General features: G+C 42.5%; 1 protein-coding gene across 1 annotated transcript in view; it reads right to left on the bottom strand.

Annotated features, from left to right (window-relative positions):
* The window catches only part of myt1lb (myelin transcription factor 1-like, b), a 118,857-nt gene extending 105,456 nt beyond the window's left edge, over positions 1–13,401 (bottom strand). Inside the window, exon 1 of the mRNA XM_019876862.1 lies at positions 12,876–13,401. The gene's annotated coding sequence lies outside the window, so the exon portion shown is untranslated. The remainder of the gene's footprint in view (positions 1–12,875) is intronic.
* Between the last annotated feature and the right edge of the window lie 11,889 nt (positions 13,402–25,290).

Raw genomic sequence — 25,290 nt, 5'->3', positions numbered from 1 at the left:
CTAGGCGAGTGGCAAAAAAAGGCTTTCTTTCTACTTTTTACCTGCATTACGATTACTATTCTATTGTAATTAGAGCGGCATATGTTGAAAGTGTGTAACAAATCTTTTTATTGTTATTAGATGAGCATGAAGGCACGTGCGACGTATTCAAACACGGAAACAGATGGGCGAGCAAGATTTCGCATGCATGCAGGCAACCACACAGCAGCCACCCACACCCTTGAACATTCACACACACATGCACACACACACACGCACACACGCACACACTCTTGCCTCTAAGCAGTCCAGTCCAGCTTCTACAAAGCCCACCAAGAGGTCTTTGCAGATCAAATAATCATGGCTTCCATCTGTTTTCATTTCTCTACATTAGCTTTGTTGAGGTGCCCTACAGACCACGTTAAGAAGCGCTGCTTCCATGGCTTAAATAATGATTGGGCTCTCAACCCCCTACTTCTCATTATCTGCATCTACAGCCAACGCAACAACGGGGAGTAGATACGGTACAACTGCCCTTCTGGTGGTTTTGCTATTGTAGCATCTTATTTGAGATTTTAGAAATGGGTTAGGTGTACATCTATTATCTATGTTTATGTTAAAACAAATGTTGTATTAAAAAAAATGCATTCCTCTGAATCTGGTGCTTGTGTCCTTGATAGTGTATATGGTCCAGTTCTTGCGATGCAATTTCATACTGAGCAGAGAGATGTTCAGGTAAGAATTCACTACACCAGGGATGGGCAAATGGTGGCCTGCAGGCTACAGAATTAAAAAATATATACCATCGGAGCGGACCTTGAATACTTGGCACCTGCAGATTTACTTATTCACCATTTTTTTTTTCTGTATGTTTGGTTGGGGGGTTTTCAGGGTTGGGGGTGGCAGACTCATTTTTTTTTTGTGTGGAAAACGTGTTTTGGAGGTTTATCAATGTTAAGATCTTTTGGGGGTTTACAAAACACCCAAAATAATATAATGCATTTCGACTGTATGCAGATTCTTACTATGCGTAGGATGGCCCAGTCCATATCCCCTATGAATAATGGCGTTCAACTGTATGGTTCTAAGCTGTAATATCACCATTGATCACAAGATGGTTGACATGGCTTAGTTGTGCCTGCTCCAGCTCTTATACTGCCTCTATTACGATGTGAATGAATAGGCCTAAAAATTCACTGCAGAGTTGGAGTGGCAAACCTACATAGTAATACAATTTTAGTATGTTGAGTTTCATTTAAAAAAAAAAAAAAAAAAAAAGGACTTGATGAGGTCTTGCGCTGAATACAGATTTGCTGTTCAGCACTTTTGTGCCAACCTTGAATGCAATGTTTATGCATGAGATGCTTTGCACTGGAAAAATAAAATCACAGTATGTGGTTATGTTTTTGATTGTTCAAACCTTTTGTTGTTGAAGGCTTTATAGATTTAATGAGGAATGTGTTATGAAAAATTAAATACATTAAAACACTATGAACTACTGTATGTACATTGATTCAATGAAAAACAAGACATCTACACATATTTTGTCCAGATTTAAAATGGCATTTTTGGAAGTGTGGTCCTATGATCCCCCCGATAAGCGCTGATGAAAAATGATCATTTAGTTTGCCCATCCCTGGACTAGACCCACGTGCGTACATCTGCTAAACTTAGCGCGCCACCTTTACCTTTACTCCTTGGTAGAAAAATGTTCGCATTACTAATCACACATAATTACATACAGACCTTTATTGGTTTTAATGTCCCATATAGGGGATTAAACATTATTATAACAAAATAATCGCCGTTAAGTTTCAATTGAATGACAAACATAATTTATATTTCTTTCATTTCTCCAAACAACTGTCACAGAAATAATGTTGAAATAATTCGAGGAAATGGGAGGTCACAAAGGATAATAGCAATGCATCCTGCGAAAAAAGGAAAAGAAGGCTGTGTTTGAAGGAGTCTCAAATTGGGATGGCCTTTTTGTGGTGTCAGGACATCATTGGCCTTCAAATGTGTGGGTGCAGCAAGTGAATTGGGACACAGCTATTGACACGCAGAGAAGAGGATGCCAAAAGTGGAACTGCTAGATCACTCATTTTGATACCCTTTAAAAATACAGACGATAATTGTTTCGAATTGAAGTGAAATGTGGTGCTCGGTGGAAAGGGGGACTTAGTATTCTAACTACTGCTGCACACATTATAGGAGGGGTAATATAGAGATGATATGTCATGTGGAAAGAAAATGAATCCATTAAATTCATAATATCACCAACTTCCTCTCACTGTGAAGGAGATGATATTAGGCCTGTGAGAGGATGTGCCATCTTGCTACAGGACTAAGGAAGAGGTTGGGGTATGTGGGGAAGGAGCAGGAGGCGGCGGGTGCTTGGTTCCTGTTATGCAAGATGGAAATGAGCAAAGCCACGCTTTGCTGTAGCCGTTCTATTTTGGAACGGCTCATATCAGAAAATGCTGGGATGAGCAGGAAAATTAGGTCACTTACATGAGCAGGGCAGTACCTTGGTCGGGGAAACGAGACTAAAGCGCTAAAATTCAGGACGAGGGTACGCAGATTTGAACGGAGTGAACACGATGCAGGAGGTCAGCACAGGAAAAAAAAAAAAAAAAAGCAAAGCTATGTGCTAAACGAGACCCTGACAATGACCTGAATACATTTCAGCAATGAAAGGTGGGCGAGAATCCTCTGCTTCAATTCCTTCTGCGTTTTGCAGCGGAGCACCACACACTTTGACTTTCTTGTCTGTTCATCTAATTCATTATGCATGGGAAAGCCGGGTGCAATCGATGAGGATTGGAGAAGATATGAGAAGCCATTGCACCCGTCTTGATATCAGTAAATATGTGATCCGGCCCCCTCGTTAACTGCTGAACTGAGATGAGAAATGAAAGGAAAAGTTGCACCGCCACCCACAACTAACAATCATTTGAACTAATCATCTAGCAGGAGAGGGGAACTCCTGCTACGGAAACCAGTAGAACAATAAAGATGCATGGCGGCAGCAGCATAGCAAAATGGCTCAGGGGGTAGGGCGCTGGAGAGAAAAAGAGAGATGCGCGGGATTCTGGGAGACAGTCAGGCTGAGATAAAGGAGCTTGACAGAGGGAGCAAAGGGAGGACAAGCAGGGAGAGGGTACATGAGGATAATCGTGTGCGTGCCTGTGTGCAAGTGCTTGTGTCTTGGAGGGACTTAGCATGAAGGCGCAAAGATGCCTTGTCAGTGGTTTCGTCTGAGGAGGTCTCCAGGTGGCAGGTGGCTGTGCACGAGTTTGAGTCCTCGCTCACACACTTTACTCACACTGCACCTGTACTAAATACACTGGCCATTCGGTGGAATTAACAATAATGAGATCAAAAATGTTGTTTTTACAAGGACAACAATGATTAGTTGAGATTGAGACAAAACTGCGATGCATGATGCATGGAAGAGTTTCAAAAATTTTGATTTAATTTCGCAAGCCAATAGAAGCCACGGCGGCCCGGTTGTCGAGTGGTTAGCGCGTCGACCTCACAGTGCAGAGGCCGTGGGTTCGATCCCAGCTCCGGCCTTCTTGTGTGGAGTTTGCATGTTCTCCCCGTGCATGTGTGGGTTTTCTCCGGGTACTCCGGTTTCCTCCAACATTCCAAAAACATGCATGGCAGGCTGATTGAACACTCTAAATTGTCCGTAGGTGTGAGTATGAGCACGAATGACTGTTTGCCTCTGTGTGCCCTGCGATTGGCTGGCAACCTATTCAGGGTGTCCCCCCGCCTACTGCCCGAAGACAGCTGGAATAAGCTCCAGCACCCCCCCCCCCCGCGACCGTTGTGAGGATAAAGCAAATGGGAAAATGGATGGATGGAATAGAAGCCATAACTGCAGTAACTACAAAGTACAATAGTAAACACGCATCGCCTACTGCAATTTTAATAACCAGAATACAAAAATATGAAGTTCCGCAGAGCCATATTGTGGTGGAGGGATTTATGTGTCCCAATGATCCTATAGGAAATGAGTTGTCCGAGGGATTTATGCACCTGCTAGAGTCACCTAGGGCAAACAGGTCTGAGGTGAGGGACCAGACAAAATATGGCTCAAGAACGCCTTATGATGAATAAAGTAAGTGGACCTCCATTTCCCTCATGTGAACATGTGGGGGTCAATGGATAGTGCCTGGTGGCCAGGCACAGTCTGAAAAGGTAATACAGTTGGTCATGTTTCACCAACATACACATTTCAGCCTCCCTGGTAGGGTTTGTTTCTCAAGAGGAGTGTCTGTAGGTAAGTCAAATCTCAGATATATGTGGAGCAGTGTGGTTTTTTTTTTTTTTTTGTCCAGCAACAGTGGACCAGCTCCATACCCTCATCGAGGTCCGAGAGTGTTCATGTGAGTTTGACCAACCAGTCTACATGTGCTTTGTGGACTTCGACAAAGCGTTTGATCATGCCAATTTGTGAGTTCTTGAGAGGATGCTTCAGGAGTAGAGGGTACTGGAGAAGATGCAAACTCCACACAGGAAGTCCGGAGCCAGAATCGAACCCTGCACCTGCATTGTGAGACCGACGTGCTAACCAGTCGACCACCGGTCCGCCATTACCGAAACTATTCATTCATTCATTATCCGAACCGCTTTTATCCACACTAGGGTCACGGGGGGTGCTGGAACCTATCTCAGCCGTCTTCGTGCAGTAGGCGGGGTAGACCCTGAATCGGTCGCCAGCCAATCGCAGGGCACAAGAGACGAACAACCATCCACGCCCAGACTTACACCTAGGGACAATTTAGAGCGTTTAATCAGTCTGCCGTGCATGTTTTTGGAATGGAGGAGGAAATTGGAGTACCCGGAGAAAACCCACGCAGGCCCGGGGAGAACCTGCAAACTCCACACAGGGAGGCCGGAGCTGGAATTGAACCCATTACCTCTGCACTGTGAAGTCGACGTGCTCACCACTGGACCACCGGGCCGCCCTTACCGAAACTAATATTTCACAATACTACTAAGAAGGAACCAAATAAAATTAGATTGTTGTCATACACAATCCGTTGTATGTCGAAGTGGAGCTTGTCAAAGCGAGACTTCAGCTCGAAAATGGTCAAAACTCAATTCATATCAATGTTCCTCAAACAGAGCTGCACAGTATTGTACATTCATGACGAGATCTAGAGGAGCTGCAAAGCGTTGTGTGCCAGTCAATGTTTATACGTCTATTTGATCCCTAACGAGGCGCCAACTGTGGCAAGCGTTCACCTCGACATGCATGCATGTGTACATATGTGCCGGCCCATTTGCACATTGGATTCCATGCTTGCGCATGTGTGTGTTGCAGAAGCCGTCAGTCTTAAAGAGGGACTGTGCTGCTGTCATGCAATGACACCTCTCATTTGCTGCTGTCCTGTGAAGCGAAGCTGAAGGCAGAGGTCAGGCCACCCTCACGGAGACGCTGTGGCTCAGAGCACATCATGTCTGCCTGGCTGCCTCCTCCCAGCGCTGTCATATAGACCTCGCATACAGACACAAATAAGACACACACCCTTACAGGCTCATGCTTGACCAAAACCACCTACACGCACTACTTTTATTTCAATGTTCATTTCTTCACCAAAGTATTCATGTTTGGACAGAACATGTCACAGCAGCCGAGAGAGGAGACGGAAAGGATAATACGTTAACTCCAATCGTCTGTTTCATTGTGCGTGGCAATAACAATGTGATCATAAGAATCATTTATTCCATTGTCTATAACAATAAACCACTCTGAGTGGTGACTGAAACAAATGCGACACACTCCAATGTCCTCTTTAGTCAACACATATTCTGGATCCTATTCTTTCCCATGCCTTGCTGTCCCGACTTCAGAAGGATTTGGCTCAAATTCATCTGCAAACATGAGCGCATGTGAATTTTCTATTAAATCAGGGGTGTCAAATTCATTTTTGTCGCGGGCCACATTGTAGTTATGGTTTCCCTTGGAGGGCCGTTATGAATTTTGGGAAACCATAGACATGTTTAATCACCTCCACATATTACATACACAGCGCACCACAAATTGATGGATAGACACTAGTTTCAAAATCAGAAGTCAAGAATAATGACTGTTATTGTGGATTACATATGACACTTTGAAATTTTAGTTCAGATTTAAGCAAGCATCATGAAACTTGCCATGCTTGATTTGCTTTCGCGGCCCATATAAATGATGTGGTGGGCCAGATCTGGCCCCCGGGCCTTGACTTTGACACCTGTGTATTAAAGCATATAAAGAAACACACTGTTTTGAAACCATAGGAGAAAAGGTCAGCGACGAGCCCTTGCAATTGTCAGTATTTCCCTCCCCTTTCCGATTCCCCGATCACCACTGATCTGTCGTCGCGTCTGACTCACCTCCAGTACTACCCCCTTTTCCCCCCCGACTGCTCCCGTAGAGTGTCCATTCGTCTTGACCGCTGTCGCATGCCATAGTCAATTACCCATCAAACATTGTAATATTCACCCGATATTGCCGACATGACGGGGAGAGCGATCAAAAGTGACAAATCAGATTTATGGAGCAAGTACAAATAAGGAGATTGTGACCTCTCCAATTGCCGTGTTGAATAATGGATGACTGTTTAGGAATCATTTGCCAATATCGCAGCATTTTCGCTTGTCTGGCCGAGCTGAAATCCAGAGAGGCTTCAGGGACAGTTTTGGATAACTGTGTGATGCCATTCATATTTTATTTGTCCAAGTGTTCTGTTACGTTCAGGTTGGGCTTGCTAAGATGTCATATTTTGCTCTCTTGAATCGCATGAATGCAGAGGAGAACAACTGAACACAGTGCGTCAACAGGCTCCAGGAATTGAACTGCCTGATTGAGCGGCTTTCTTTTCTATCGTGGCTTGAATCGCTGAGCTTCTCTTCATTCTAAAATAAAGAGTAAATATAATGTCCTGAAAACAACTCACGTAGTCTTGAGGTCAGCGCTTTGATTATATCATGGTGACACTCAAAACAGCGACTCCGGCGCTCTTTACAGCAATCTTCAAGACGCGGTTGTGTTTCCGATGGGAAAAGGCTAAACCAGGTTATGAAAATCCTTATTTACAGCTGCCTGGCTGTGTGAAGTAGGTCACAGCAGCTTCTGAAATGGAATAGATCTCCTCACACACTCTTTCATATTTTTTTCTTTTCAGAAGCCTTACATTGGCACTAGGGGCAAAGATACGAAAACTGTGTTTCCACTTGTGTTTAGCGAAGACGCCTTAAATAGTACACATGTCAAGTTTGCACCAAACAACTCGACATATCCATCAAAAGCATGCAAATATCAGCAGCAGACAGAGTGTTTTGCCACTGGGGACAAATCATCTGAATTAAAATGCATCTAGAGGGATTCATTTGATCTTTTTTCTTATTTCCGTTACAATGGGTTTGTTTCCCTCAACCCCAGAATGCAAATGGGACAGTCCAGCTGAGAACCCCTTGCAGTGATCTAATCAAGTCGACTGTGAAAGCATGGACAAAACTACAAAAAAAAAAAAAAATGTTCACTGCTGTTACAGGCCCTTATTTGTTCTTTTTGATGGAAGCAAAGTCACTAAAAAAAGTCAGGCTTGTATAAACAGACTTTTGCATTCTAATGACAAGCTGTGATGTCACCCTGGCAGTACATTGCCATCTACTGAGCATATGTTGCTAATCCAAACTGTTGCTTGCTGCGCTCTATATTGTCCCACGCACATATAGAGGGTCAGGCAAAATAATCGGTCACATTGGTAGGTTAAATAAAAGGCACATCAAGTAAAGAAACAAAAAAGTGTTTTTATTTTCGAAAAGTACATATAAGGCCATTTTGTTTCATTATAATGTTATTTTACTTTGTTTCTTTATAATGCCATTGTTTTTCGTTTCTTTTTTCAGTTGCTGCCATGAATTGGACTGGTGAGCATCGTGCTTTCATTGTGGAAACATTGATCAAAACAAACAAATCTGTAACCCGCAACACAACGGGCGTTTCGTTTGCACTTCAATCTTGGTAGCCATTACCCCATACCAGGTCAAAACACGATCTTGTTATGGGTTAGCAACTTCAGAGCTACTGGATCTGCATTGAAATGAAAATCAACCGGCCGATCTCGCACTGCCAGAACTCCACTTAATGTTTAAAACATAATGAAACAGAATGGCATTATATGTACTTTAAGAAAATAAACACTTTTTTGTTTCTTTACTTTCATTTAACCTACAAATGTGTCATTTTGCCTGACCCATGTGTGTGTGTGTGTGTGTGTGTGTGTGTATAAGGAACATTCATTTCAGCAATTCCCATTAACAAAATAGTACAATCAGTATGCCGTAGTGCAGTTCCAAAACCACAAGAACATACAAACGAATGATCTTTGACAATGTCACGACAGGCCGAGCATCCTTGCCTTGTAAAGGTCCCTTTTGCATTCAATGTTGGAGTCGTCCCAAATGTGGTGGTCAGCGAGTGTACAGTATATTGCACAGAGGCTGCGAGTGGCGTGTATGAGAGCCTTGTCCCTGAGGGTGATGGATGCTGGTGGGAGGCTGTTATGCCACAAGGTGAAAGTGTCCATTTATCAGCCCCACTTCCACCACTGTGGCTTTCCCATTACCAGCGCACTTCATGCAGCCTGATTGGTTTTTAATTGGCCTGCCCGCCAGGAGATAGATCATGTTTTCCCCGAGGAGAGTCACGGAGATGTGTGTGCATGGTGGACTCCCATGCTATCTCAGGAGGGATACCCACATCAGGATGCCGGTCTGGCGACCAATCTTCAATGCAAATCGCAGGCAGACAAAAGCATAGTCCCCAGATTCAACTTTGATGCTTGTCTTTTCCTCATGCTGGATGTATTTTCATGGCTACAACCAAAAATTGCTCTCGGAAAGCCCATAGTGTACCTCCTCAAAAAAAATAAAGCAATGCTAGTTTGGGACAACCTCGAAATGCACAATTTGTAGATTTGCATGAATGCAATCCAGTCAGATCATCTCACTCCTATTATAAAAAAAAAAAAAAAAAAAAAAAAAAAACCTAGGTGAGATTTTAAAAACAAGAGCAAGGCTATCTGTTTTTAATTCTGTGAGGTTGAAATTTTATTCTAATCATTATTTAATGTTAGGAGTAAATTTAAGGATAGGAGTAAATAGAGTTCGTTGTTGAAGGTGGCTTAATTAATGGCTGCTATATATCCAACGTTGCAGGGAGATTTCGGTGAAGGACACGAGCGCAGCCACATCTCACGCTGAGCCGACATCAGTATTGACATTGTGTCTGCTCAGATGGATCAATCCCTGCTCTGCCCTTGCCTAACCACGTCATTGAGAAGACTGGAAGAGCAAGTTGATTCCCCAGGTATCTTTTCAAAGTTTCGCAAGGATTTGTCTTTGTGAAGAATCCAGACTTGACAGCCTCCACATGCAGTCATTGGCCACAACTTGACTAAATGTTTGTTTGCCTCTGTCCCTTTTTTTTTTTGCTTCCTGTGTTCACTGATTCGCTAGCTATTAACCAATCAGAATGATCAATTGTCATCGGCGGCCGATGTCATTTTGCATCTTACATTTGGCGAGAACTGCCTCGCAACTGATGGCTCATTCATTGAAGTCATATCAAAGAAGCACAATGACTGGGAAAAGATCCAGTCTCTTCATTCTTCACATGCACAAAGACAAAACGAATGAACTTAATCTAATCGCAATTGATAAAAACTTTGTGAACACAAATGATAAAGGAATGCATTATTTGGGAAAATTTGGAAAAAGCCTGACTGTCGATGTTATGATAATGTCATTCTAACACTAATTTGTGTTGTAATGTTTTCCTTCATGATATACTACAGCTACCTGTAAATTCTAGAGCAGAGGTTCCTCGAGAGGCATATATGTCGGGTGTCCAGAAGGTTACAGACAGACTACAAGCGTCGAGTCAGGAAAATTGATCCCACAAAAATATTTATTCATAAAACATAGGCGCCAGGCCGACAAAGTACAAATAATGATGCTGGACAACAAGCCAGGAATAATGTGAAGAAAACAAGAAGCGCTTGCACAAGGCAAGGAATAAAAAAAAAAAATAAATTAAAAAAACCGCAAACAAAAATAGTTTGTAACAAAAGTACAAGAAAGACCAAACCGCATGGAGAGCAAACCGTAAATACGCTTAAACCCACCAATAACTACTTATTTAAATAATGAAGGACATAAGCAAAGGCATGAGCCAAGAAAATTGAGAAAACATAAATCAAGGCAAGAGCCAAGAACGGAACGAGAGTAATAAGAGAGCGTCTTATGACTTGAGCAAGGCGAAATTATCTGACAGCTTGACGTGGGTGCATGAGGTCCTTTAAAAGTCCCAATGATTGTGATGCCAGACAGCCACCAGACTGCTACCTGCTGGACACTAACAGAACGTGATCATGACAATATCTTGCCTGTTTTAGATCCCAACACACCTGATTCAATTGTTCATGATCGTTTCAGGCCTCGACGGAGCTTGGTGATGAGCTGATCATTTAAATCAGGTGCGTTGAAGAAGAGAGATCGAAAATAGGCACGATATGGCTCTCGAGGAACCGGAGTTCCCTAGCCCTGTTCTAGAGTGAAATATAACAATTTTAACAAGACTGTATTGAAAATTTTGCATGTGTGAATAGTTAAATATAATATTACTCTTTCACTGTTGAAGTCATAAATTTACGGCGCTTCATTGTAAATTGTTGTTGTTTTTTTTTTTACAGTGTAGGATAATAGATGCTTCGCATTGAAGACGTAAATTTTGATCAGTCCAGTTAACCGTCGGAAACAATAACGGCTATCGACAAGTATAGCAATAACTCCTCGAACACATTCCTCTTCCATCAACCTGATTTATGAATACAGCAACAAATATGCAATATCTTTTTCAGCTATCAGTTAGAAAAATAACACGAGACAAACAGTGGTTAGAACTTCTGCAAATAACCACGTATCGCCATCTATATTTTTAGCGACTGGGGGAAGACAAAGATGGAGAAAAAGTGCGACAAATGTGAACCACATTGATAGTGCCAAAGGGAAAGATCATATTTAACATTGGGATTTAAGACAGCATTTTGTTTGCACCACAGAGGCCAATGCTACAGTACGTAAAACTCATTCATATCTGTCAATATGAAAATACATTTGCAGGCTATCAAGAATCTTAAATACCACCAAAAACGTTAAAAACGACAAAGTGAGGAGTTTCCATAATCGTCAATGGCCTAAACACTAAAACTGAAGACTGACTGACTGACACACATACACGCACACACACACGTAAAAATACCAAATGAAGGCTAATGAACGTGTGTGACATCGGCACAAACAACCGCAAGCACCCACTGCTGTTTGCAAGCACGGGATCCCCCTGACAGGCTTTTTACAATTCATTAGGCTGCAGTGGTAGAAGGGAGTGGACTCCCATTTTCTGGAGAAAAAGATTCTCACTCAATTTAACTTGATTGTCTGTCTTCTATCTGTCGAATCATCGAACTGTATTTCGACAGGAATTTTCGATTACAATATCAAGGTCCGCTGTGGAACTGTACGGAAAGTGATATATATTGCAGTCTCAGACCAGACAGTTATGCTCGTGAGTAGCCTGAATGAGAGACAGAGAGAGAGAGAGACACACACACACACACACACACACACACACACACACACACACACACACACACACACACACGGGTGGGGGAGGTGGGTGGCTTGGGGTCCCCCTGTAATGTTGCTCTCAGTACAAGCAGGGTGGCGTGATTTCCTTCTCTAATTTAATCACAGTGGCCTGTCTTCCTGTCCGCCGCAAAGCACATCAGGCGCCGTGGTGGTGCTGCACAAGCACACATTCTCCGCGCGACAACACCAGTCCCTTCTTAACAAGCAAGACATTATCAGAGGAGGAAGACCCCAAAGAACATGGTGTCACTTTATGCCAAGTCAGCTGTCCGCACATGGTGACTGTGCAGGATGCAAGAAATTTAGATGTATCTATTTTTTAAAGAGTGGGAAACACATTTGGGTTTACATCCAATTATTTTGTTGACTTTTGAATGACTCGAACTTTATATTGTGGTAATGTTGACAGGTTCAGATACAATTTGTATCAACTATTCTTCACAATTTATGTGCGGCGTTACAACTCTTCATGTTGCATTCAAACAGTTTGCGGGCGAGGGAGAGAAAACAATAAGCGCCTCACTTGGTTTATCTCTACAGACTAAAACAAGTTGCAGCACCTTTGACATTCTGCTGTGAATATACACACACACACGCATACGCACACGCACAAGATTTCACGACTAAATCTGCATTGTCTTGTGTAGGAAAGCTCAGCATGCATTTTCCTCTTTTATGGAGGTTGTCAATATGTCTTGTGTTTTATTTGCTGGCACGGACAGCTCCGTTCAGCCTATCACACAATGTCCTTGCAACCCCTCAGAAAACAGATGACAATAAAAGAACCCATTTAACACATTTTACCAAAGCGCAAATACAATCCAAGTTCTGCAGTATGTCATTTGTAAATAACATCCAAAGCGCAGAACATTTGAATGCACTTGTTCAGTCAGCCACGATACAAAGACAAAACTTTGAAAACAAACTTTTAAATGAATGTTGCCTTGATACGTCTACGTTCATATTCGTCATTCAGATCATTTTCAAGTCAACGTGCGACTGATGAAACGTACGGACGTATTATCATAACAACAAAAACAGAGCAAATATTAATCTACCAACTAACTCAGCCATGTGTTGCTTTATCTCAGAAATGTCAATATTACTTGTTACTTTGCAACATGATCCAACTATTGCTCATTTTTACGAGAAGACAACACAAACTAGTACAAGTTACCTACCAGCTGCAGTCTTCTCTTGAAACTTTTCTCCAAAATGTCCTTCCTCTTCTTTCTGACAGCCTTCCCTTTACTTCTCCCCCAATTCATTTAACATGCTCAGTACAAACTTCTGCTCCCGCATTGCATGCAAATTCATTTTTAATTTTTTTTACGACTTCAGAGATGACTGGGGAATGTGAGGAGGCAGAGTGGAGGGAGACAGGATGACAGAGGGCTGGACGAGTGGAGATAATGGTTGGAAGGAGGGCGACCAATGGGCCCGGAGCCTACTAATGGAAAAAGGGAATCAGGACACACCAATGAGGCGCAGCCTGGAGAGAGGGAGCGAGGGAGAGCGAGAGTGAGAGAGTAAAGGGAGGCGAGGATGGAGAGAGCACAGTTGGGAGGAGACGCTGTCAAGCAGACTGAGAAAGAGACTGAGGAAGAGAGAGATGAGAGCTTCATATAACCAATGTACACAGGCGGTGGAGGGAAGCAAGCATGAAGAAAGGCAGGAAGGGAAGGAAGGGAAGGAAGGAAGGAAGGAAGGAAGGAAGGAACGGACTTACCCGGCTCCTCTTAGCTGCATCCTTTCATACACTGCCTCGTAGACTCCACAAACACACACACCCTCCCCAACGATAGAGGCACACGCCACGCTGCTGCCGAGACTAACCAATAGCTGAAACAACAAAGGGAAGGATTGCCAAAGCCGACTGGTATACCCTAAAGCAATTCTGCCTGTTAATGTGTGTGTGTGCGCGGGCGCGTGTGTGTCTATGCATGTGTGGTGTGCGCGTGTGTCAGGGAGAGAGAGTCGGAGTGTGTGCGTGTGAGCATGTGTTTTCTCTGAGGAGGAGGAGGAGGGATGTGAGTTGAAACCCCAAATGCTCCCTTCTCTGCTTTGCTTCCCTCTCCCCCCTTGTTGTGTGGATGTGGCTCTCCCGGTACACTGTGCAATGTATGTCCTCCACCACTCAGTATGTTCTCCCTCTCTCCCTCCCTCCTTCCTTGCATCCCTTCATTCGCTCTCCCTTGCTCCTCTGCCTGCTAATGTGCCCTCCCTTCCCCTTCTCCCTCTTCTACATATATTTAGGGCTGCAGACTGTCTGCTCCCAGAGTCTGCTCTTCCCACGGGCCCTACGAAGCGATGGAGGGAGGGCGAGAGCGAGAGAGCGGCAGACAAGAGATGATGGGCGGGGGGGCAGGGAGGGGGGATGCACAGTGCATTTAATCCACAACACATTTTGTCACGTCCTTAAAGGGGCTTTCACACTGGTATTTTTTTCCTGGCAGGGCTACATTTAAAAGGGATGAAAGATGCACAATAACAGATGGCCTGCTTGGAAGTAAAGAATTCTTCCAGATTCTTGGTAGGTTGAATAAAGAGCACACGAGGCGAAATAAGTATAGGGAAAGGCTGCAGTTGTCGTCTGGTGATGCGCTGCTTCCAAACCCTCCAACATCACTTCGATCATACCATTCGGGAATTTCTTGAAAAAAAATACACCACTACGGTTGTGCGAAATGTCAAAGTTCAAATTGCTGTCATGCACGCATCATTGACCTCTGCATGTGCTTTTGTTTGCCTTGAAGTGAGATTTATTCCTAAAACAAAAATAGAAGCACATCGACTAAGTTTACGTGCACTCAATAACATTTTCAAAACCTGAATATTGGCAATGTTCGGGGTTTGAATCCCAATATTTTGTCATATGAACACGATCAAGATCCCCCCCTTCATTGAAGGGGCACCGGTTTGTGTTCTGCACATTCTCTCTCCGTAAGGAACCTTGTTCTTTTTGAGTAGAGGAAGTCCCTGAATGCGTGGCGATACTTGCCATACTGAGAAGTGAAGGTGCCGGTGGACAACTTATGTTGCCACTCGCGAAGCGAAGCTAATGTGAATACATTGATTTACGGTGTTTTCACATTATTTTCTGTCTCCAAGGTGACACCGACACAAAGTGTGTCTGTGTGTGTGTGTGTACACACACAGTGATCCCTCACTACTTCGCGGTTCGTATATCGCGGATTTTTTCCAACATTAAAAAAAAAAAAAAAAAAATTAATATACATGGAGTACAGTACTGTATATGTTGCTCTATGTGACTCGCTGTTTTGCAGCTTCTCGTGGACCGTTTGCGGACTTAAAAAATTTTTTTTTTTTTTTTTACCTGTTTATGTTAATCGGTCGCTACTTCGCGGATTTTCGTTTTTTGCGGGTGGTTTTGGTCCCCATTAACCCCGTTAAACGGATTACTGTATATATATGTATATATATATATATATATATATATATATATATATATATATACACACACACACACACACACACACACACACACACACACACACACACACACCTGTATATATTCTGTGTCTGGCATGCAACTCATGGGAAGTGCACAAGCAGAGGGAAACAAACTGACAGTGGGGGGGATAACATCTATTTGCATCATGATATTCTCCATACGTCGGCCTTTCACTCAAGATATTCAAGTTGAACACAATTATTGCCTCTAATTACGTGGGTAACTGTCCACTTACGCATGTAAAAGGGTTATCATGAATATTTTTAGAAACCAGAATTTTGACCTTAACGAGCGAGGTGATCACTGTGTGTACAGTTCAAACAGCTTTGATGAAAGCGAGAGTTTAGCCTTGAGACATGTGCTTTAAAAAATTACCACTTATTCTCACCAGGGATGCAAGTGAGCTGGAACATATTCCTGCTAACTTTGAGGAACATATTTGTAGCTCAAACCACAAAAAAAAATAAAAAAACACGCATGCAAACATAGGTAATTGGAATTTAATCCCTGAGTTACCATCATAATTAGATTACAAATTTGGTTAAGCGGACAAGAGGTGCTGATTCATTCATTTGTCTCTGCAGCAACAGCTGCTTAGTGGGGAAACTTACAAAATGTAGGCTCATGCTTTTGGAAATGTCGACCAAAATAAACACTTCCACGTACATTCATGTCGATATTGAAATGTTAGACTAACATTCAGTGACACAAGTCTATAATCTACGCCATACATTTATGTGTGGCACATGCTTTCGAGCTTCCTCATGGCAGAAATCAAATGAAATGGCATGCCACTGTTTTTGTTTTTTTGTTTTGGTGGCGGGGTTGGCGGTGGGGAGATCAGAACTAAAACAAACAGCTATTTGCAACAATGCTGCCAGGCTGTTGAGGAAGACATGATAACGACTCTGGTGGGTTGGGACACAGCCACCCTCTGGGCATCCGATACTGTACGAGTAAATTCCACTTCTTATTTGGCGATGTTAATGCCAATTCAGCACACTTAATTCATTGTTAAACCAATAAACGAAATTGGAGCCATGTCCGCATATTAAAAAATTGCATTAATGAGCATATACTCTATGGACTCTTCATTAGGTACACCTGCTCAGTACACAGTCTAATGAGTTCCATCTGATCATGTAAATGGTGAATTGGATGTTGTCAGTCATATCATCCGGCCCCAATCAAATTAATTTATAAAGTGCCAACAAAAAAAAAAAACGTTTAAAAAAAAAAGGAAACACCAAAAAAACCCGAACCCGGTTGAATAAAGTGATGTACATCAGTAAATAGGTTAAATGCAGCATATATCACAAACATAAGCAGGACCTAAAACACTGCTTCCAAAAAGGCGATAGAGCCACAAAATTAATCCATAAACTCTTATACATGGTCTGAGAACGCCAAGGAGAACAAACGAGCTTTAAATGAAAGCAGGGTGGGGCTAGTATCGTGCGTGTGTGTGTGTGTGTGTGTATGGAAAAGTTGTGGGGGTTTGGGGGCAACTGTATGGGGGCAACTCAGTGCAGAGCATTTGGGTTGTGACAGCAAATACCCTGTTTTTCCTTAACTTGCTCTTAGGACGGCAAGAAGTGATCCATCTACAGACCACACATTCGGTGCCGGTGGAAAAACGTCGCAAAGGTAGGATGGGGTCGGCCCTTTCAGAGTTTTCTGAGCAAATAATACGGTAATGTTTTAAAACAAAATGCTAAAATTAATTGGGAGATGCCGGTCAAGGTAAAATGTGCTCATGTTTGTTTGCTCCATCCAGATAGAAGTCGAGCAACAGTGTCCTGGACTATTTGCAATCGAGGGAGGGAAGCCCGGCTAACACCAACATAGACAGTATTACTGTGCACTAATGAAGTGTCTCACTAAAAGCTGGCTCCTGTGGTCCATTTTAGAGAGCAGGTTCTAAGAACTCGGGCACCCGCAGCGGCTCCTCTCTCTCCTGTGGTTGGGAGGAATGAAATTTCATTTGTGCTGTTTGTTGCACATGTCGCACATTTGACAATAAAGTTGACTTGAACTTGAACATCACAAGGGGCCTTTGTGTTAAGGCAGCAGGCAGATTTGGGTGTTGTCTGTAGAATTTTTTTTTTTTAATGCTAAAGCTTATGGTGAGCAGATAGAGAGAGAGAAGCTACACTAGATCGAAGAGTGAAACCTTGGAGGACTCCGATTATATGCGGTGCAAAGGACCAACAATGTCCAGCAAGACGAATAGAAAAATGTGTGTCAGATGGAGAACACTACTACCTCCGAAGAGAATGTATATCATTTGTAGTCCTCCACTGGAGAAAATCACCAAAATGGTTTTCTCAAGTCGTAAATTCATTTATTATTATATTATAATTAATCACAAATCACCCTTTTTTTTTTTTTTTTTTTTTAAATGGAGGGAAAAATATTTTAACTGTACTGTAGCTTGGTAGTAATCTTAAGATAAAGTCTCGATTGAAAAGCATGCAGCAGTATGGATTGTACCAGATGGAAAATCCAAATAATTAGAAATCTGTGGAACCAGAAGGTGAAGGTGAAACAGCTGATTGAAAATTCCTGGTGCTGAACGTCATTCTGGTCTGACACTGAAAAAGACTTCCACCATCATATCTTGATGACGTAACACTTCAAGGTTGCTCATTAACACGCTGTCGAAAGCTGTATTGTATTGTGGTCAACAAATGAGTAGCTTTGCGGTCACCGGGTAATTTTTACTTTTCAAGTCACCCATGAAAATCTTGAGTAAAATCCATTACTCAAATATATTACTGAAATTAAAATCCCTGGATAAATATTCAATTATAGTAAACCAGTAAGTCATGTAAAAACCTTTCCCCCAATAATCACATGGGTTGCTATTTTTAATATTTGGTAAATAATAATATGGTCAATGAATTTATTGCCAGCATGTTAAAGGATTGTCCCACACTGGTGTCATATTTATTAATTAAATCCGGTGACATCCACCACAGACTAAAATTGTGTGACGCCAGTTGCACAATAGACCTGCTTTCAGCTAGTCTAAAATGTCTCCTTTTTGCCACCAAATTGCGAGGTGCGTTGGGCGGCAGGAACATCTAGCGAGGCGTAGCATGCCTACCAAATTGACAAACATGTTCAACAAGATCATTGTCCTGGCATCGAAATAAAAATAAGCCCATTTTTCCTGCCAAGCGCAGACTCTTTTCTGTCAGCACCTTAGCAGGTGCATCAGTGGAAAGGATGCTTCAAGCGCCGGCATGCCCTAACAGGCGCAACAATGCCCTAAACACGCTAGACTAGATTTGCGCTGGCACGAAAATGAAGTTGCATCCTTTTTTAGGCTGACTACATGGGCGCCATTCCACTAAAATAAGGCCCATGGTCTGAGGGGGCATAAGTTAAGACCAACTTTCTTCCATCGCTCGCATCTCCAAGGACATAACCTCCCTATGCTGGAACGGCCAGCGGAGCGAGCCTTGCGCTGATACGAAAATTAAGATACACTGGCATTTGCGTCAAAGCACAGATGCGCTGTGTCTGGAGGAAAAAAAAAAACAAAGAGTCCTAAACGTTATTGGCTTGAAGTTGTATTTTTTTTTCCAATTCATTTTTGCTGTAACTGAGTCAACCTTTGCCTTTTTCACACACAAAACCCCCTTTTTTTTTTTTTTTTTTTTAAATGGAGGGAAAAATATTTTAACTGTACTGTAGCTTGGTAGTAATCTTAAGATAAAGTCTCGATTGAAAAGCATGCAGCAGTATGGATTGTACCAGATGGAAAATCCAAATAATTAGAAATCTGTGGAACCAGAAGGTGAAGGTGAAACAGCTGATTGAAAATTCCTGGTGCTGAACGTCATTCTGGTCTGACACTGAAAAAGACTTCCACCATCATATCTTGATGACGTAACACTTCAAGGTTGCTCATTAACACGCTGTCGAAAGCTATATTGTATTGTGGTCAACAAATGAGTAGCTTTGCGGTCACCGGGTAATTTTTACTTTTCAAGTCACCCATGAAAATCTTGAGTAAAATCCATTACTCAAATATATTACTGAAATTAAAATCCCTGGATAAATATTCAATTATAGTAAACCAGTAAGTCATGTAAAAACCTTTCCCCCAATAATCACATGGGTTGCTATTTTTAATATTTGGTAAATAATAATATGGTCAATGAATTTATTGCCAGCATGTTAAAGGATTGTCCCACACTGGTGTCATATTTATTAATTAAATCCGGTGACATCCACCACAGACTAAAATTGTGTGACGCCAGTTGCACAATAGACCTGCTTTCAGCTAGTCTAAAATGTCTCCTTTTTGCCACCAAATTGCGAGGTGCGTTGGGCGGCAGGAACATCTAGCGAGGCGTAGCATGCCTACCAAATTGACAAACATGTTCAACAAGATCATTGTCCTGGCATCGAAATAAAAATAAGCCCATTTTTCCTGCCAAGCGCAGACTCTTTTCTGTCAGCACCTTAGCAGGTGCATCAGTGGAAAGGATGCTTCAAGCGCCGGCATGCCCTAACAGGCGCAACAATGCCCCAAACACGCTAGACTAGATTTGCGCTGGCACGAAAATGAAGTTGCATCCTTTTTTAGGCTGACTACATGGGCGCCATTCCACTAAAATAAGGCCCATGGTCTGAGGGGGCATAAGTTAAGACCAACTTTCTTCCATCGCTCGCATCTCCAAGGACATAACCTCCCTATGCTGGAACGGCCAGCGGAGCGAGCCTTGCGCTGATACGAAAATTAAGATACACTGGCATTTGCGTCAAAGCACAGATGCGCTGTGTCTGGAGGAAAAAAAAAAACAAAGAGTCCTAAACGTTATTGGCTTGAAGTTGTATTTTTTTTTCCAATTCATTTTTGCTGTAACTGAGTCAACCTTTGCCTTTTTCACAACGTAACCACTTTTGCACAGTTCATGTATGTACGGTGCACACTGTTGTTCTGAGAGTATCCAGAAAATGAAGGACAGGATAGCTGCGCAGGGGTAGGGGGGCAGAGGGAAAGAGATGTTATTGAGGTTAGAGACGTGGATGTTGCAGAGTAAAAAGCAAGTTGCAGGAGAGAGCAGGGAGGGGAAGGAGGAGGAGAAAGTGCAATGTGGAACTCAAGATGATAGCGTGGGAGAAGGTGAAGACTTGTTGTTCAGTGGGACTCAGGGAGACGAGCTGCTGGGAGAAAAGGGAGAGCGGGAAGAGCGAAACCTTAAGGGACGAGATACTGCATTGATGGTGCATTGGGAGTAAGACAGAGGAGGCATAACAAGCGTTAACCTTACGTTATGTTTTACTTCCGTGTATATATGTGTGTGTGTGTGTGTGTGTGTGTGTGTTAAAGAGTGTAGCTTAGGAATGGAACTACAAATGTGACATGAAAGAACAAGGCACAAATAAAGCAGTGAGACCTGACTAACAAACACGCACACACAACCCACACCTATTCATTTTGCATTAATACACCAGTGCCCTCACAATTTAACTGAATACTGCCGTCCTGACCACAGTAGTCACTATTTAACCTTGTGACACACGTCAAGAAAAGGCGACTTGGAAATACTGCGCTTAATAAACCTGTGACTCTCCCTCGGGTAGAATCCAAGATGTTAGGCAGTAATTGTTCAGTAGGTCAAATTTTAACTTCTTTCATTTGATTTTAAAGTTTCATTTTCATAAAATAAACAAGGCCACCCGGTGGTCACCTGGTTAGCGTGTCGGCCTCAGAGTGCAGAGGTGCAGGGTTTGATTCCGGCTCTGGCCTTCCTGTGCGGAGTTTACATGTTCTCCCCGTGCCTGTGTGGGTTTTCTCCGGGTACTCCGGTTTCCTCACACATGGCAAAAAAATGCATGGCAGGTTAATGGAACATTCTAAATTGCCCTGGATGTGATTGTGAGTGCAAATTGTTGTTTGTCTATGTGTACCCTGCGATTGGCTGGCAACCAGTTCAGGGTGTCCCCCGCCTACTGCCCAAAGACAGGTGGGATAGGCTCCGGTATGCTCCGTGACCCTGGTGAGGAGAAGCGGATCAGAAAATGGATGGATGGATGGATGGATGGATGGATGAAATAAGCAGTGTGGAAGTGCTCAAAAGTGGCATTCTGTAAAAGGTACTCAACAAGGAAGTCAGTCATTATCTCAAAATACAGCAAAACAGTTGCTCATTACCTTGTCGTCATCATAGAATCCCCAAAATACTGGTATTTGTCTAAAGATCATTCATTTTGGCAAATGTGATCCTCATTTTAATAATTCAACGTCATGATGAGCAAAAAAAGGCCGGGGGTCCACCGGATTCTCCATAAAATATTGCCATGAACTCAAACAGAGCAACAGTTGCTTTGTCAGCGGTCATGATCCCAAATACTACAAGACGTTCGTGAAGCGTAATTGTTGATATATCAATTGGAGAGCTGAAATCATTCTCTTTTTGATAGTGTCAAAATCTCCTAGGTCACTGTGACTCATCGTCCTGTGGCGGGTCACATTTATTAGACCACTACAACCTATTTTTTCTCAGAGACCATCCAGTATCATGTGTATCAAGCGCTCCAATGCTGACCCTTTCATTTCAGTGAGCTCTCAAAGTTTGATCAGCAATTAACAGAAATGAGGAATTAACATTGCGGACCCAAAATGAGATGGCTCACTGGACTTTTTAACCACTTCAAATAAAAAATTTGATTCAAATAAAATTGTTTTTTTCTGGTCAGGATTAAAAGTAAAATAATTGTGACATAATTAGAAAACAATGTTGAAAATTTTTTATAGATAACGTTTTTTTTGGAAAACTTATCAATCTAAAAGTGATTGTGATTTTTTGTGACTGGTCGTGATTGTAAGTTTTCAGTTGCAATGCAGTTGCTTATGATGTTACCTTTATTGTGTTTTATAGGATTGGGCATGGCCTGATGTCTTTGTGTAGTAAATCTTGGGTTGCTCACTTTGTCAGAAGGTTAAGCTCTCTTCCATGCGTTGTGTATCAAGCCCTGCTCTCTGTTATTTCTTGATATTTTTGTATCTAAAGACGTTTTAACTTTGCCACTTCCGTACGGGTCCTCTCTGTCTGTCTTCCGTAACATGTATAAGAAAAATAAATATATTAGCATACAAGTTTTAGCATTCAAAATATTATTTGGGCTTCCTCGTGCATTAACTATTACAGAGAAGTAAAGAAAATACTTTGGTCAATTGTAATGCTGTTAATTTAGAACATCACCCATTGCATCGGTCATTAAATTTGTTCAGCAATGTATATATTTTTTCCCGATACAAAGTAGTTGGTGGAAGTTTATGGGGAATACTGAACTCCATTTCTGCCATATTCTGACCAAATGTAGAAACATGCAATTATAGACCCTTGGCACAGTGTCAAGCAACTCCAAAATGTCAAACAAAGTTACCAAACTAGCCTCTAGTAACTTACAATAGGAGTGAACAATATACTTACTGCGTGGGCTGAAACAAGAATCCAGAGGAAAATATTGAAGCACACCACCCACTTAACAATATCTCAATCGACAATCCAGAGTCTCGACCCCAAAGCCAGAAGCCTGCGATGGTACACGGACTGTCCTGTGATGGGCAGCATAGTGCCACAGGGCGGAAGAAAAAGTAGAAGAAGCTAAACTACCTCCTATTGTGTCTGGTATCTACACTACGGTGGCATTTGCTCACCAACATTCCTTTTTATTTCTGTCGGATTAAAGACTTCGAATGTGGGAAGAAACCAGAGTACCCGGAGAAAACCCACACAGGCACGGGAGAACATGCAAACTCCACACAGGGAGGCCGGAGCCGTAATCGAACCCTGCACCTCCGCACTGTGAGACCGACTTGCTAACCAGTAGACCACCGTGCCGCCCTCCATCAAATCATGTCTGTCTGCCACAATTATCATCATCCCTGATGTTAATACTTTGTACAACCCCCTTTTGCCAACTAAGCAGCCCCTACTCTTCTCCTAAAATGTTTCACAAGACGGAAGAAGAGAGAGAGAGGGACGTTGGACCATTCGTCTTTGACCAATCTCTCTAAATCATCCAGTGACCTGGAAACGCTTGAGTCTGTGTCTGCTGAACCATGTCTCCAGTTTTCAGTGTGAAAGTACGCATCTGCAATAAAAATGGAATTAATTTGAAGACTTTTAACACATCCTAACCAGGAGTACCAATAATTATGGAGGGCACTAAATTTATTGTGATACTGATTTCAGAGCTCACATTATGACATAATTTGAACAACTCCAACAGCAACGATGCTTCGCACCCCTCAAAGCGAGATAGTGCCTCCATCCGACACCAAAAGGTCTCTGCCAGAGAGGTCCGGCTTGCCTTGGCAACCGTTCCAGACACTGCTCTCCTCTTTTGTCAGCCTCCTCGCAAATACCTCATAGTACGTGTTGTGGTTTATCCTGAAGTCTTTCACAAGGTTTGTTTTGTTGCCACACCAAACATCACAAAGTGCATCTTGGCTAGAAAATCTCTCAATATTGGACTTATTTTCAACATTTCAGTTCATAATATTTTGTATGTTACCTCAAATGATGCCAGTATCATAAATACCGATAGATATGAATAGAGATCTGGTTTCGAGCGGTGTCAGTATTTCTGTATCATTGCGCATTACACTAACAAGCAATCTTCTGAAGGTGTGAGCCTTAGTTTGCTTCCTGTCAGCTACTGTTCGGTTCCAAGTCATAGTCATCGGTTCCATGGGTCAACCATCCTTGGGACTTTCTCAGCAGAGTGATCATGTTCCAAATTGACAAGCATACGAGGCAACCACAGGATAATCGGTCAGGATGATCTTTGAAGATATCCGACAATAAGAAAATTGCTGACTTTGGTGCAGAGGGACGAATCAAACTCCCCACTGCAAATGTGAATTGGGCTATGTCAGGGGCTGTTGTTTGTAAAGACATTATATGCATTATTAAGCAATTATCCGATTAAATTATGTAACTTTTATGGAAAGACTGGATATAGTCACCCATCTGTCCATTATATATAGCGCTTGTCCTGTTCAGGGTCACGGGGAGCAGGAGCCAACTCCAGCTGACAAGCAATAGGCAGACTACGCCCTGTACTGGTTGGCAGTCAATCAAAGGGCACCAAAAGAGACATCAATCATTCACACTCACACTGAGTGGGAATGGAACCCATAGTGCCTCAGTGGAAATCAGGCGAGTGAGCCGCTACAAAAGCAGTGACTGCATTTATATTGAACTGATTTTACTTCCATATGGTACAAAGTGTGCAATTTTTTTTTCACAAAATATATATATTTTTAATGTAACGACAAATAGACATGCACAGTAATGAAAAAAGTCAATGCATTCACTGTTAAATTTGCTGTATGCGATTCGTAAAAGTCGTACTCACACACCAACGTGCTTATGCAAATTCAGCAGCATCCAAATGAGAACAAAGGCATGGCATGAGTATAAACAACAGGGCATACATAAACATTACATGTCGATTATGCAGGCACACGCACAAATTCAAGCTCCGACAGACACTCAAACACACACCTCACGCCCCCCGCCCCCGTCCCCCATGATCCTGTACACCTTATTCCTAAAAGTAAAACCTTGCATCATTTCACAGCCTCTCTCAACCCCCCCCCCAAAAAAAAAAAAAAATCCATGGCATATGACCTTCTGTGGGACAGATAAAGAATGTGCTTATCAGTCATGCAAATGAGGCTGAATTCATTTTCCACAACAGATGGCCCCATAGATAATGATGATGGAGGAGAGAAAATTAAATGTCTCTCGCTCTGTGACCATGGCAACCGCGCCTCTGCGGCGTAATATCAATAATAAGTGTGCCGCATAATAAGGTTGTCAGTCCTGTGGATCAAACCCTTCCGTGATGGGACGGGGCAAGTGGGGTGATCTCGTGCTCAAAGTTTACTTGACTCTGACAAGCACTTCAGGAGGGTTGAGAGGTTGTGCCATTTTGGTGAATTGCTTGGCAAATCAAATGTTTTCATTTGGCGTGCCGCCTTGAGGACCAATCCTTGGTGGAGCACATGTACACGTTTCTTGTGGTGACAGCAATAGTAAATTACTAACCCAAGGGGAATCCAAGCAAAAATTAGTCAATATGTGAAC

Source organism: Hippocampus comes, unplaced genomic scaffold (genome assembly GCF_001891065.2).
Source record: "Hippocampus comes isolate QL1 unplaced genomic scaffold, H_comes_QL1_v1.1 scaffold107, whole genome shotgun sequence".
Classification (NCBI taxonomy): Eukaryota; Metazoa; Chordata; class Actinopteri; order Syngnathiformes; family Syngnathidae; genus Hippocampus; species Hippocampus comes.
The sequence above is the reverse complement of the archived record's forward strand: the minus strand, read 5'-3'. Positions and strand labels throughout refer to the sequence as shown.